Source organism: Corylus avellana, chromosome ca4 (genome assembly GCF_901000735.1).
Source record: "Corylus avellana chromosome ca4, CavTom2PMs-1.0".
NCBI lineage: Eukaryota > Viridiplantae > Streptophyta > Magnoliopsida > Fagales > Betulaceae > Corylus > Corylus avellana.
In genome coordinates this window covers 16286050-16302603 of record NC_081544.1, presented here as the reverse complement: position 1 = coordinate 16302603, position 16554 = coordinate 16286050, and the positions used below count along the sequence as shown (strand labels likewise).

Sequence of the window (16554 nt, the reverse complement as noted above, 5' to 3'; positions counted from 1 at the left end):
TATTTATTTTAGGAAGACCCTTTATGTGAACTGCTGACACTACAATAGGTGTGAAAAAGGATATTGTGAGCATGAAGGTAAATGGCGAGAGAATAGAATTCAAAAGATTCGATGCATTGAAATTACCTTAAGAAGATTTAGAATGTTTTGATGTTTGTATGATCCAAGATGTTAGTGAGATAGTTTTGCAGGACCAACATAAAGATCCATTGGAGGCCACCCTCACCCATAGTTTCACAAGGCAGGACATTGAGCCAGAACCTGAAGATGTTACTAATGACGTCATTGAAACAGTGCATCACCTTGAGGCTTCTCCAAAATACTCAAGTAAGTATACTCCTCCCTTTGAGATTCTTGAGCCTACTAATACCTCTCTTGTTCCTTCTATTGTCCAGGCACCCAAGTTGGAATTGAAGCAATTGCCAGAGCACCTAAAATATGCATACTTAGGAGAAAACAAGACACTACCAGTCATCATTGCTGCAAATCTGAGTTGTGGGGAAGAAGAAAAGCTGTTGAGAATTCTTAGAGAACATAAAACCGCTTTGGGGTGGACCATTGCTGATATCAAAGGAATAAGTCCAGCTAAGTGCATGCATCAGATCTTCCTTGAAGACGAAGCAAAGCCAACCAGGGATGCACAGAGAAGACTCAATCCTCACATGAAGGAGGTAGTTAAGGCAGAGGTCTTAAAACTGCTAGATGTGGGCATCATCTATCCCATCTCAGACAGTAAATGGGTCAGTCCAGTCCAAGTAGTGCCCAAAAAGAGTGGGATCACAGTGGTAAAGAATGAAGATGATGAGCTGATACCCACAAGAGTAACCACTGGGTGGAGGGTATGCATTGATTACAGAAGACTGAACAAGGTAACCAGAAAAGACCATTTTCCATTACCCTTCATTGATCAAATGCTAGAGAGGTTAGCTGGCCATAGCCACTATTGTTTCTTGGATGGGTACAGTGGCTATAATCAGATTGCAATAGCACCAGAAGATCAGGAGAAGACCACCTTCACATGTCCTTTTGGCACATTCGCCTACAGAAGGATGCCATTTGGCTTATGCAATGCCCCAGCCACATTCCAGAGATGCATGATGAGCATTTTTTCAAACATGGTGGAGAAAACCATTGAGGTATTTATGGATGACTTTAGTGTTTTTGGGTCTAGTTTTGATGAATGCCTCCACCATTTGAAGAATGTTCTCAAGAGGTGTGAAGAATGCAACCTAGTGCTCAATTGGGAAAAATGTCATTTCATGGTTCAACAAGGCATTGTATTGGTCATGCTATTTCAAGCAAGGGCATTGAGGTGGATAAGGCCAAGATAGATATCATCTCCAAACTTCCCCCCACCTCTGATAGTAAAGGGGGTGAGGAGTTTTCTTGGACATGCCGGATTCTATAGAAGGTTCATCAAGGATTTCTCCAAGATCTCTAGGCCCCTCTGTGCACTGCTAGGGAGGGAGGCCAAGTTTGAATGGACTAAAGAATGCATGATTGCTTTCAATACACTGAAAAAGCTGCTCACATCTGCACCAATCATGCGGGCACCTGATTGGAGTCTACCTTTTGAGCTCATGTGTGATGCCAATGACTTTGCCGTAGGAGCTGTCTTGGGTCAATGAATCAAGAAGGTACCTCATGCCATTTATTATGCTTCTAGAACATTGAATGATGCCCAGCTAAATTATTCTACCACTGAGAAAGAATTATTAGCTGTCATATTTGCTTTGGAGAAGTTTAGGTCGTACCTAATTGGTTCTAAGGTTATTGTATTCACTGATCATGCTGCGTTGAGATATTTGTTTGCCAAGAAAGATGCTAAACCTAGATTGATCAGATGGGTATTATTACTACAAGAGTTTGACCTTGAGATTTGAGACAAGAAGGGCAGTGAGAATGTGGTGGCGGATCACTTATCCAGATTACACCACGAGGAGGAGGAGATGAGCTCCCATTGAATGAAAATTTTCCAAATGAGCAGTTGTTTGCAGTTGATATCCAACTCCCATGGTATGCAGATATAGTGAATTATATCACTGCCAAGGTGTTTCCTCCAAGTATGTCTAGCCAAGAAAGGAAGAGGTTAATATCCATATCTAGACAATACCATTGGGATGACCCCTATTTGTTCAAATTTTGCCCTGATCAAATCATTAGAAGGTGTGTCCCAAGACGAAGAGCACTTGAGTATTTTGTAGCACTGTTCATCAGTTTGCTTATGGTGGACACTTTGGGGCCAAGAGAACAACTCTTAAGGTATTACAATCTGGTTTTTATTGGCCTAATGTGTTTAAAGATGCTTTCTTGTTTTGCAACTCTTGTGATAGATGCGAAAGGACAGGTAACATCTCATCCAGAAACCAAATGCCACTGCAAAATATTCAAGTTGTAGAGCTCTTCGATGTTTAGGGTATTGACTTCATGGGACCATTTCCTAACTCATTCGGTTATCTATATATTCTTGTGGGTGTGGATTATGTGTCTAAATGGGTCGAGGTTGTCTCCTCAAGGACTAATGATCATAAAGTGGTTGTGAAGTTTTTGCAGGAAAACATCTTTGCTAGATTTGGGACACCTAGGGCAATCATTAGTGATGGAGGGAGCCACTTCAACAACTATGCCTTTGCCTATGTGATAAAGAAGTATGGCATCACTCATAAGGTTGGCACTCCATACCATTCTCAAACCAGTGGCCAAGTTGAGATCAGCAATAGAGAGATCAAAGGTATCCTTGAAAAGACAGTGCACCCCAATAGGAAGGATTGGTCACTACGCTTGAATGATGCACTATGGGCTTATAGGACTGCTTACAAGACACCTATCGGTATGTCTCCATATCGTTTGGTTTTTGGGAGGCATGTCATCTACCAGTGGAATTGGAACACAAAGCGTACTAGGCCATCAAGAAGTTTAACTTCGATATGAAGTAAGCTGGTGACAAAAGGAAGCTCCAACTAAATGAACTAGAGGAACTAAGGTGTGATGCATATGAGAATGCCAAGCTCTACAAAGACAGAACCAAAGCATACCATGACAAGCAACTGGTCAGGAAGGAGTTTCAAGTAGGACAAAACGTTTTGATCTATAACTCAAGATTGAAACTTTTCCCTGGAAAGCTTAAGTCAAGATGGTCTGGGCCCTGCATTGTTACACAAGTATTCTCTCATGGAGCTTTAGAGGTTCACAACCCCCAGACCGACCAGTCATTCAAAGTCTGTACACAGAGTCAAGCCATACATTGAAACAAACTTTGCACCAAGAGATCAAGATTTGGCATCACAAGATTTGGCACTTCAGTCTGTCTAATATATAGCACCACTTTCTGAAGCATCTACTTCTGGACAGCACTGAGCGGGGACCACTGTCTGACTGAAGACGTAAAACTTAGCGCTCATGGGAGGCACCCCATAGTTTATCCTTTTATTTTGCTTAGTGTGTTTTAAGTTCAATTTTTATTTATATATTTTTAGTTTTGTTTCTTTTTACTTGTTTGTGTGTTTTCGTATTTTGCAGGGACAAGTGTGCTTCATTTCAAGTTTGGGGGTGTGCTATGAGCCATGCTTTCCAAGACGTTGTCGACCATCTCCCGGGTACACTCTTTCCTTTACTTAGACACATTGGGGACAATGTGTCATTTAAGTTTGGGGGTATGGGCACACATGTTCACACACACTTTGTCCTAATTTCATGTTATTTGTTTTGTGTGTTTGTTTGTTTATTTGAAAAAAAAAAATAAAAAAAATTGCATGTTCATGTTTACCCTAAAATTTTTAGTTAATCTAAAAGAATTGTGGCTTGAATTCATCAATGAGCTTAAAATTTTGAACACTTGATCCGATGAGTGAATTTGTTAGTTTGGTTACTTGTTGAGGACAGTTGAAAAAATCACATGTTTAATCTGATCACACAAGCACATTAGCACATAATCTATGAGGTATGACATGAGGTTTGATATGTGTGTTTCTGCATCTTGGATGAAATTGGCTGACTTATTAGATGACACTATGGCATATATAGTGATGAAAAACAAAGAAAAAAAAAGAGATATGAAATAAATGATCATTGATGGCTTTTCAATGAGTAACTGGACCTCTTGCCTCAAAGCATTGAGTGTTCATGTCAAAAGGTGAAAAATGTTGATTTGATCAATGTCATGGTTAGTTGGTTTTGTAGCCTTTTTGACTCGAGTTAGTAGGTCTTTAGGGGTGTCTCTACACCTAATGCCCTAAAATCACCTGGTTTGGGAGTCATTGACTTAACACTCACTACAAGGGTCAATTAGAAAGCTTAAGGGAACTGAACATTATATAACCTGACCAAAAAAAAAAAAAAAAAAGAGAGAAAAAGAAATATGCCATTGTTGTTCATTCTATTAGGGATTTCAATGAATTTTGAGCTATAGAGACATTACACATTGGAAAGCATTGGAAGCCTCATAATTTTGTGCTAGTTCACTTTACACTATTTTCAAACTTGTGATGATTTAGCATATCCTTTGTAAGTAATTGAACTTTGATATTCCAATTTATTGTGAAGATGGAGTTCATCTTTTTAAGCCTGCCAATAAATGAAAATCATGATCTTGGAGTGATACTTTAATTTTTGGGATAACATGAACTATGCATGATGTTTGTGGGTAACAATTTTGGAAAACCCTCACGAGACTTCACTCGTCCTCTAGGGAATGCCTAGAGGTTTAAAAGGCTTGTTGCATATGCTAAATGCAATCGTACATACCACGAAAGATGATTTATCTTTTTTGTTTTCTGTTTTTCCATTTTGTTTTTAGTGTTGTATTGCTAAGGGACTAGCAATATGTAAGTTTGGGGGTGTGTTAAGTGCTAAAATATTCATATTTTCAGTCCTTAACTTGCATGTTTTAATCCTTTGGTTTTAATTTATTAGGTCATTTTAATTCATTTTTGTGTTTTCCATACTTTTGTAGGCTTTTGGAAGAAAATGAAGTAAATCTGGAAGATTTGGTCTCAAAGAGAGAAGATGGGAAAAATGGGAGCCCCTGACACTGCGATCGATCATAGGTTACCTACGATCGAGTGCAGTACTAGAGAAGACACAGCATGAAGCAGGAAATCAGCGTTCGAGCGTAGAACATAAGAGGCTCGATCGCAGACCTGCGATTGAGTGCACACGGGTTGCGATCGATCGTACCCGTGCGCATGAGACATTTCAAGTGGCGGCCAGATTGTCATTCTTTCCATATTAGGGTTTTCCAACTCCCAATTGTAATAGGTTTTGAAACCCTACGAAATTCCTAGGTTTACTAGTTTGTCAAGGACTTCTAATGCCTATAAATAGACCCTTAAGCCTCTAGACTATGTATGCCTTGTAAGGAGAAGAATTAGTGCTCTTCAAGTTCAAGTCTCGGGTTTATTATTTTCCTTTCTTTTCTTTTCTTTTATGAAAATGTTTGACATCAACTCTATGTATAGCTAATTTATTTAGTAGGGCTAGATTGAAGCCCTAGTTATGCTTTGTTAATATTCAATATTGGCGCCTTTGTGATGATCTTGTTATGATGTTTAACTTGATTAATACCTAGTTTCATGAATTCCTCATATGTGTGTGCCTGATCAACATGTGCATGTGGTATGGACTAGTTAGTTAAATCAATTTGTATGACCGAGTCCTGGGTTTAACATAAGTAACAAAAGATATCCACACCGGATTCTTGGGTTAATCAATATGGGGAACCGGGAGTAGACACCCATGCCCTAGGCCTTATGTGTTTGTCAATTTTCACAGTTTTATGCTTTCTTAAAGAACAACTTAATAGACACCCATGCTAAATCATTTAAGAAAGAAAATAATTAGAGTAGACACCCATGTCTAATTCGTTGGTTAGGAAAATCAATAGCTTAAGGAGTAGATACCAATGCCCTTAGGTTGACAAACATTAGATATTCATAACATGATCAAAACATTGGCATATTGATATATTAGCTAAATATAATTAGTGGTGGATATCAAAGCCCTACTTTTTTTCATTATCAATTTAAATCCAATCTTTTGTTTTATTTCACTTGGGGAATTAATTTTAGACAAGATCCAGCAGTCCTCGTGGGAATGACCCCGTATTTGCACACTATACTACTATGTTGACCTCGTGCACTTGCGGGTAAAACATCCAGTTATTTGCCTATTAATTTAGGTGGGTAATTGTGGAACAACAAGTTTTTGTTACTTATGTTAGGAATTCATGAATCCGGTGTGGATATCTTTTGTTACTTATGTTAAACCCAGGTCTCGGTCATCCAAATTGATTTAACTAACTAGTCCATACCACATGTACATGCTGATCAGACACACACATATGAGGAATTCATGAAACTAGGTATTAATCAAGTTAGACATCATAACAAGATCATCACAAAGGCGCCAATATTGAATATTAACAAAACATAATTAGGGCTTCAATCTAGCCCTACTAAATAAATTAGCTACACATAGAGTTGATGTTAAACATCTTCATAAAAGAAAAGAAAAGAAAAGAAAGGAAAAGAATAAACCCGAGACTTGAACTTGAAGAGCTCCAATTCTTCTTTTTACAAAGCATCCGTATTCTGGAGGCTTAAGGGTCTATTTATTGGCTTTAGAAGTCCTTGACAAACTAGTAAACCTAGGAATTTCGTAGGGTTTCATAACCTATTACAATTGGGAGTTGGAAAACCCTAATATGGACAGAATGACAATCTGGCCGCCACTTGATATGTTTCCTGCGCACGGGTGCAATCGATCGCAACCCGTGTGCGCTCGATCACAGGTTTGCGATCAAGCCTCTTCTATTCTGCGCTTGAATGCTGATTGCCTACTTCGTGCTATGTCTTCTCTGGTACTGCGCTCGATCGCAGTGTCAGGGGCTCCCATTTTCCCATCTTCTCTCTTTGAGCCCAAATCTTCCAGATTTACTTCATTTTCTTCCAAAAGCCTACAAAAGTATGGAAAACACAAATTGGAATTAAAATAACCTAATTAATTAAAACCAAAGTATTAAAACATGCAAGTTAAGTGCTGAAAATATGAATATTTTAGCACTTAACAGTAGGCAATGAGAAGGAAATCTCCATGCAAAGTCGTAGGAGGGGCTACGTGAGAAAATCCAACCCTACCTGAATGGAGAAGAGTAATGAGAGGGGGACTACCAAACATTCCATCCATTTTACACATGACTGATGAGGTGGCAACGACTGGACCAAATGTGGCAAACGTGGATGCTCTTTTTGTGCATCACCTTCATGGACAAGGCTCTTCTGGTCCAGTGAAAAAAAAGAAATCGGGACTGTCCAGAAACGAGATGATTGGAGAATAACATCATAGAGGGTGTGGCCAGTCCCGAGAATACTCTCACAACGCAGAAGAAAGGGAAAATGAATGATTTGGGTAACAACCCGGAGCTGCAGAATAGGGCGGAGGCTGTCCAACAGCCCCGCCACTCACCATGAATGCATTAAGTTGGAATTGTTAGGGGCTAGGGAACCCCTGAACAGTTCGAGACCTTTGCCGCTTGGTAAAGGAGAAGAGACCTAGTGTTTGGTTTTCTTAATGGAAACCAAACTACAAGCTCACATAATAGAAGTTATTAATGTAAAAAACTGGATATGATAGTGTTTTTTCGGTAGATAGTGTTGGTCGCAATGGAGGACTAGCGTTATTATGGAACGATGAAATAGCCGTGGACATTCAGAACTACAATAGAAGGCACATAAGCACTGTGGTTCGATCTGAAGCGAATGGACAGCCTTGGAAGTTTACTGGGTTCTATGGGCATCCTAAGGTGGGCAGACATAATGAAGCTTGGGATCTCCTCTGCCATCTGCGGTCATACTCACCAATGGGTTGGATGTGCGTAGGAGATTTCAATGAAATCCTTGAGGCAAATGAGAAGTTCGAAGCAGGTAGGAAGTCCAAGTAACAGATGGATGACTTTAGGACAACGCTAGATTTTTGTTAGCTACGGGATTTGGGCTATGCAGGCCCCAATTTGGCAATTACAGGCTTTAGCTCTTCCTTTCAAGGTAAATAAATATTGCTTCTAAGCAACTGTCCTGTCACATTGAATATTCATGCTAGACTTTCTTTCCTTTATTTCTTTCCTTTGCATCTCTTGCTACGTCTCGACTCCCCACCTACACGATTTCCCCTAGTTTTTCTTTCTTAAAGTCGTTTTCTTTTGGACATTTGTTATTTAGGGCCTTTATATCGAGTATTTCATGGGCTACATCAACATGATGTATGACCTTTTACGCTTGGTTCTTCCCTCTATTGAGCTAGATGTCCCTCGCCTGCGCCTAAGCATCGTGTACCTCCTAACTTGCGGACAAATCTGGTGTTGGAGCCCTCCACTTTTTCCTTATATAGCATGAGTAAGATACAAGGCACATCGGTGTGCATGAACAGTGTGCACGCTTGTGACACCTTGAAACGTTAAAACCCAAATACAACCAATCAAAAAAACCAACCTTTTTATTAAATACTTTTATAATGTGACCATAATTTACAATTGTATTAAAAACCCCCTTTTTATTTTTTAGAAGAAAAGAAATTCTTATTTTAGCTTCTAGTCGAACGTTTGATGATGGACCATCAAACGTTCGATTTTAACCTTATTGTGAACGTTCGAGGCTGGACCACACTGAATGCTCGATCTGCAACCCTAGATCCGTTGGGCAACAGTACACCGAACGTTCGAGTAGACTACCGAACGTGCAATTTTAACTCATTCTCCACTTGTCCATTATGCAAATCACCCTACCCCCTACATCCAATTTCTCCCTTTAGCCTCCATTCATCACTTCCACACTTGTAACGCCTAGTGAAGTCAATTAACTAGCAATTGACTCCATGGTTGGCCTCCCAGCCTTATTCCCCTCGAAACAAGACTCAGAGATCCCATGCCCTCTGAATAGAGACTACAGTGAAAGACTTTGACTAAGGGACATAGATAATAAGGGAAAAGTACATTTTACCCCTCGAACGTTTGGGGCGATTTTCAATTTCACCACTAATGTTTCAATTTTTGCAATGCACCCCCCCCCCAAACTTGCAAAGTTTTTTTAATTCGACCAATTTCATCCAAAAATTCCCATATTGTCCCTAATTTATTTATTTTATTTTTTATAAAACAATTTTTAAAAAATATTCGGGATGGCCGTAGCCACCCCTTTGGCCATCTGGCCATTTTTGCAACCCCCAATTTTTCTTTTTTCTTTTATAAAAAATAAAATAGTAAAAAAATTAGGGGCAATATGAGAATTTTTAGATGAAATTGGTCGAATTGAAAAAAATTTGCAAGTTTGGGGGGGTGCATTGCAAAAATTGAAACATTGGTGGTTGAATTGAAAATCGGCCCAAACTTTGGGGGGGTAAAGTGTAATTTTTCCTAGATAATAATAATTTAAAACCACAATCATAACAATCAGAGTGAAAATGAAAACATCATAACAAAGATGTGTTGGGAACACGCATGCAAATCAAAAATTTGCGCAGCGGAAAGGAATTGTATTCCCATGCCCAAGAAAAACTTTATGAAGAACGGATTGCTATTTAAAAATAGCAAGAGCAAGAATGACTTACATTGGAGTTCAACAACCACTTCTATACTCCAAAAAAAAAAAAAAAAAAAAAAAAACAACCACTTCTATAGCTTTCGACAAAAGAGCTTTTCTTTTGTTCTTCAAGAATGCGAAAGATCATAACCTCTAGATCTTCTCACCAATGACTGATTATAACCAAGAGAATGTGAGCTCTTACTCAACTCCTCAAATCTTAAACTTTTGTTCTTTGTGAGTTAACACAAAGAACTATTACAGTTTTCAGAGAGTTTTTGTAGTGACCTAAATAATTAACTAAGCTTACGTAGCTTAGTTGGATAGTTAATTTTGGGTCACTATGGATAGCTGAAAGGGGCATTTTGGAGATTTCAGATTTTTTGACTGTACGTACACCCCAATAGTACTGTACGTATGCTCTTATTATAAATGTAATATTACTTATAAGCAATACCAATAAAAGAGATCAAAAAAATATGCTGGCGGATCATGTAATATTTATCTTGACAATAAATTATATACATGTTAAAATATTTATAACAAGCACAAGGGCTATAGCTCAGTTGGTAGAGCACCTCGTTTACACACGCGCCAATGTTTTTCAGAGGAGTCCATCATGTAATCAAAAGAATTGATTTTTTTAAAAAATGAAAAACATTAAAAAATAGATGTCTTTTAGTACGAACGTACGCAGGGGGGACTACCGTATGTATGCCTGCAAATAGTACACGGACGTACGCAGGGGGACCACAATACGTACGCTGCTTTTTGGATACCCTTGGATAAGACCTATACGTATGATGCAACCTTTGGGCTGCTGAGTAAACAGTATCGGACGTACGCCCCTATAGTACCGGATGTACACTACTTTTCAAAATCACTTGCAGCGCCCTCAGCTTTTTCTCACCTATAAATACCCCTACCCCTTGCCCTCTCCTACCCATTTTACTCCCCTAGGCGCTTTGAAACCCCATATGTGAGTGTCTTTGTGAGTGAGTGTGGTTTGTGGAGAAGAAGAAGTGATTCCTTGGAGGTTTTGGCTTCTAGGAGGTAACCTTCTAGGCCCTGCTTTATTTCTTAAGTCGTTATGCTCTTTTAATGCTTTCTAGACTAGCTTAGTTGTTGGTTGAGCTTTTAGCTAGGGTGTGCCTTTTGACCTTTGTTTAAGTTGGGTTAGCATTTCGTTATGATCAACATATTTTCTTACGCATAGAGTCCTTATTTTTAGATAGGAGGTCTTAGAAACCCGTTTAGATAGATTTAGAACCAGTTTGGGAGGATAGGAGGACACTTGGACAAATGAGTGATAAGCGCTAAAATATTCATATTTTCAGCCCTTATCTTACATGTTTTAATCCTTTGGTTTTGGTTAATTAGGTCATTTGACTTCCTTTTTGTGTTTTTGATGTTTTTACAGGCTTTTGGAAGAAAGTGAAGTAAAACTGGGTGATTTAGGCTCAAAAAGAGAATATAGGAAAATTGGAGCTCCCTGGTACTGCGATAAATCGCAGGGTACCTGCAATCGAGCGCAAGACTAGAGGAGATGCTGCACGAGCCAGGCCAAGAGCGATCGAGCGCAGGCAAAAGAGGCATCGATCACAGACGTGCGATCGAGCGCACCCGTGCGCAGGAGGCATTCCAAGTGGCGGCTACAATGTACCTATTTCCATAATAGGGTTCTTCCAACTCCAAATTGTAATAGGATTAAAACCCTACGAAATTCCTAGGTTTACTTGTGTAACAAGGACTTCTAAAGCTTATAAATAAACCTCTTAGCCTCTAGGAATAAGTGTGGAGAAAAGAGGCACAAGCTCTGGAAAGGAACTGAAGGCTAAATCAAGAGGAGTTTGGGTTTTTTCTCTTCCACCCTTTTTATCTTTATTATGTAGTTTATACTTTATTTAGGGCTAGATTGAAGCCCTAGTTATGTTAAATTAATATTTCAATATTGGCGCCTTGTGATGATCATGTTGTGCTATTTAACTTGATTAATACCTGCTTGCATGAATTCCTCATATGTGTATGCCTGATCAACATGTGCATGTGGTATGGACTTGTTAGTTAGATCAATTTGGATGACCGAGTCCTGGGTTTAACTTAAGTAACAAAAGAATCCACACCGCGATTCTTGGGTTAATCAACATAGGGAACTAGGAGTTTGTATCCATGCCCAAGGCTTTGTGTGTTTGTCGATTTCCATAGAACATATGCTTTTCTAAAGAACAACTTAGTATAGACATACTAAATCCTTTAGGAAAGAAAAGAATTAGAGCATGGACTAAGTGGCTAATTCGTTGCTTAGGGAAATCAATAGCTTAAGGCGTTAGAGTTTAACCCTTAGGTTGGCAAACATTAAATATGCATAACTTGATAAAAGCATTGGCATATTGATATACTAGTTTAACATAATTAGTGGTGGATATCAAAACCCTAATATTTTTTTAGTTTTTGTTTATCTTTTATTCTATTGAATTCAATCGTGACAATTGAATTTTATCTTTTAATTAAATAGGAATTTACTTCTAAACATAATTTACCAATCCTCGTGGGAATGATCTCGTATTTGCCTACTATACTATTGTTTTGATCTTGTGCACTTGCGAGTTAAAACGTACAATTATTTACCTATTAATTTAGGTATATTTTTGCACAACAATGAGGTTCTACTTGAAACTCTTTGAGCGGACGTATGGCCTCGAGCTTGGACATACTGCCATAAGCGTTTCAAGGAATGCCATTTTGACCAGTCGTCCGTTAGATTTTGTTATCACATTCTAGGTTCGTTTTAGTTGGACTTAGGTCTAATAGAAGGTTTTTCACAGATTTGGAGGACCCGTGACATTTGGAGGAATACTCATAAACTTTATTAGACTCAGGTGAGTTTTAACTCACATAATGCTCGCCATTTATTTTTTTGCATTGAATGATTATTTTGTATACCAAAACATGCATATTTACAGCTGTCACGATATACTCCTTGTTGCACATGAACTCTAGCTTTTTGTGAAAATGTGCTATTAACAAGATAATGACATTGAGACTTTAAAAGCATGCATGTAAAATACAGACAAGATTAATTGCATCATATGACATGGTACACCGGTACGTGCGGGATAACGGCTATGGGCTTACTATACATGTTAACTTTATGGTCAAATGTGTGTGTGATATATGGGTCTTGGATCCAATGGTTGTTTCGTGACCGGCACAGCCTTAATAGGCAGTCACTGCAGGACGGACATCAATAGTAGCATGAGCCACCTGAGGTCGGACTCAGTCGGGCTGCTAGCGTACAATGGTCGGGGCACCGTCATTCTATTACAGGTCCCTTGGGACAATGTCAACCCTGCTAAGAAGTGGTAATATCTCGGGTAGACCATAATGTTGAACTATCACTATTACTCATAATTATAGGCATGTACTATATCTATATTGCATCCATGGATAACTGTCATGATTAAACTGTTGCATTCTTTATCAAATGAAGTTCATCACAAATAATGGCATGGGTATTATGTGCATTAATTTTCACTAAGACCTTGGACTTACCCCCTTTGTTGTTATGTTTCCCCCTCCATTGGATAATTGTGCGGTTAGCTAGCATAGAAGATGCCTATGGACAGGACTCGGGTGATAGCTCAAGATTTGATTAGAGTTATTTTTTAGTACATAGACACAGTGTGGTTGAAGACTATGTGGGATGACAGAGGAACCATGCGGGCAGACATGATCAAGATTCTTATCTCCCTGGCATTGCTTAAGATTAAGAATCAATTTGCTTAGTTGCTTTATTCCCAGACAATGATTATCTTTCGAGTTGTAACCTGTACTTTGATGATTGGTCTTTGACCAGTACATTTGATGTTCTATTTATGCTATGAGGATTATCTTTATTCTGGTGATTAGGTGTGTGGAATGTAGTTATTGCTTTCTATTTCTATAGTTATTTAAAGTCTTCCGTTGAATTCTCTTGTTTGGAGAGGTTCAGATCCCTGAGTCTTGTCCCGTGAGGGATAAGGTTGGGAGACGAACTGTCTGCTCAATTACCAGTTAATTGATTTTTCCATCGGGGTCGTTACAGTTTCTGAAAGCTATGTATGAAGAACACTTGATTGAATGATTTGAGAGCCCTAGGCTCCTTTTTATTTATAGGCATAGCTGGGAAAAGAAATTCCAGATCTTACCAATGTGAGACAACAAGCAATAGAAGAGTCCATGTGGGATAGGGAGAGAGGGGTGGCCAGCTAGGGTTTCCCCTAGCCTCCACCCTCTTGCGGCATGGCCAAGGAGAATATCGTCCTAGGCTATGTAGCTTCTTTCCCTAAGAGCATGCGACTGGGGTTTAATTGTTGTTCACAATTACCCACCTAAATTAATAGGCAAATAACTAGATGTTTTACCCGGAAGTGCACGAGGTCAACATAGTAGTATAGTGTGCAAATATGGGGTCATTCCCACGAGGACTGTTGAATCTTGTCTAAAATTAATTCCCAAAGTGAAATAAAACAAAAGATTGGATTTAAATTGATAATGATAAAAAGGTAGGGCTTTGATATACCACTAATTATATTTAGCTAATATATCAATATGCCAATGTTTTGATCATGTTATGAATATCTAGTGTTTGTCAACCTAAGGGCATTAGTGTCTACTCCTTAAGCTATTGATTTTCCTAAGCAACGAATTAGGCATGGGTGTCTACTCTAATTCTTTTCTTTCTTAAAGGATTTAGCATGGGTGTCTATTAAGTTGTTCTTTAAGAAAGCATAAAACTGTGGAAATCGACAAACACATGAGGCCTAGGGCATGGGTGTCTACTCCCGGTTCCGCATGTTGATTAACCCAAAAATTCGGTGTAGATATCTTTTTTTACTTATGTTAAACCCAAGACTCGGTCATCCAAATTGATTTATCTAACTAGTCCATACCACATGCACATGTTGATCAGGCACACACATATGAGGAATTCATGAAACTAGGTATTAATCAAGTTAGACATCATAACAAGATCATCACAAAGGCGCTAGTATTGAATATTAACAAAACATAACTAGGGCTTCAATCTAGCCCTACTAAATAAATTAGCTACACATAGAGTTGATGTTAAACATCTTCATAAAAGAAAAGAAAAGAAAGGAAAAGAATAAACAAAACATACATATTCTAGAGGCTTAAGGGTCTATTTATAGGCTTTAGAAGTCCTTGACAAACTAGTAAACCTAGGAATTTCGTAGGGTTTCAAAACCTATTACAATTGGGAGTTGGAAAACCTTAATATGGAATGAATGACAATCTAGCCGCCACTTGATATGTCTCCTGCGCACGGGTGCGATCGATTGCAACCTGTGTGCGCTAGATTGCAGGTCTACGATTGAGCCTCTTCTGTTCTACGTTCAAACGCTGATTGCCTGTTTCGTGCTGTGTCTTCTCTGGTACTGCACTCGATCGCAGTGTCAGGGGCTCCCATTTTTCCCATCTTCTCTTTTTGAGCCCAAATCTTCCAGATTTACTTCATTTTCTTCCAAAAGCCTACAAAAGTATGGAAAACACAAAAAGGAATTAAAATGACATAATTAATTAAAACCAAAGGATTAAAACATGCAAGTTAAAGGCTGAAAATATGAATATTTTAGCACTTAACACACCCCCAAACTTACATATTGCTAGTCCCTTAGCAATACAAAACTAAAAACAAAATTGAAAAACAGAAAACAAAAAGATAAATCCATCTTTTGTGGTATGTACGTTTGCATTTAGCATATGCAACATACCTTTTAAACCTCTAGGAATTCCCTAGAGGATGAATGAAGTCTCTCGATGGTTTTCCAGAATTGTTACCCGCAAACAGCATGCACAGTTCATATTATTCCAAAAATTAAAGTATCACTTCAAGATCATGATTTTCATTCATTAGCAGGCTTGAAAAGATGAACTTCATCTTCACAATGAATTGGAATCTCAAAATTCAATTACTTACAAAGGACATGCTAAATCATCACAAGCTTGAAAACAGTGTAAAGTGAACTAGCACAAAATTATGAGACTTCCAATTCTTTCCAATGTGTAATGTCTCTATATCTCAAAATTCATTGAAATCCCGAATAGAATGAACAACAATGGCATATTTCTTTTTCTCTCTTTTTGTTTTTTTTGGTCAAGTTATACAATGTTTGGTTCCCTTAAACTTTCTAATTGACCCTTGTAGCGAGTGTTAAGTCAATGACTCCCAAACCAGGTGGTTTTAGGGCATTAGGTGTAGAGACACTCCTAAGGATTTATTAACTCGAGTCAAAAAGGCTACAAAACCAACTAACCATGACATTGATCAAATCAACATTTTTCACCTTTTGACGTGAACACTCAATGCTTTGAGGCAAGAAGTCTAGTTACTCAGTGAAAAGCCATCAATGATCATTTATTTCATATCTTTTTTTTTTCATCACTATATATGCCATAGTGTCATCTAAATTAGTCATCCAATTTCATCCAAGATGCAGAAACACACATATCAGACCTCATGTCATACCTCACAGATTATGTGCTAATGTGATTGTGTGATCAGATCAAACATGTGATTTTTTCAACTGTCCTTGACAAGTAACCAAACTAACAAATTCACTCATCAGATCATGTGTTCAAAATTTAAAGCTCACTGATGAATTCAAGCCACAATTCTTTTAGATTAACTAAAATTTTTCGGGTAAACTTGAACATGCAATTTTTTTTTTTTTTTTCAAATACACAAACAAACACACAAAACAAATAACATGAAATTGGGACAAAATGTGTGTGAACATGTGTGCCCATACTCCCAGACTTAAATGACATATTGTCCCCAATGTGTCTAAGTAAAGGAAAGAGTGTACCCAGGAGATGGTCGCCATCATCTTGGAAAGCATGGCTCATGGCACACCCCCAAACTTGAAGTGAAGCACACTTGTCCCTGCAAAATAAGAAAACACACAAACAAGTAAAAAGAAAC

General features: G+C 38.3%; 1 pseudogene; it reads left to right on the top strand.

Annotated features, from left to right (window-relative positions):
• The first annotated feature begins 835 nt into the window (after positions 1-835).
• Positions 836-7936, top strand: LOC132178126 (uncharacterized; annotated as a pseudogene).
• Positions 7937-16554: the final 8618 nt, after the last annotated feature.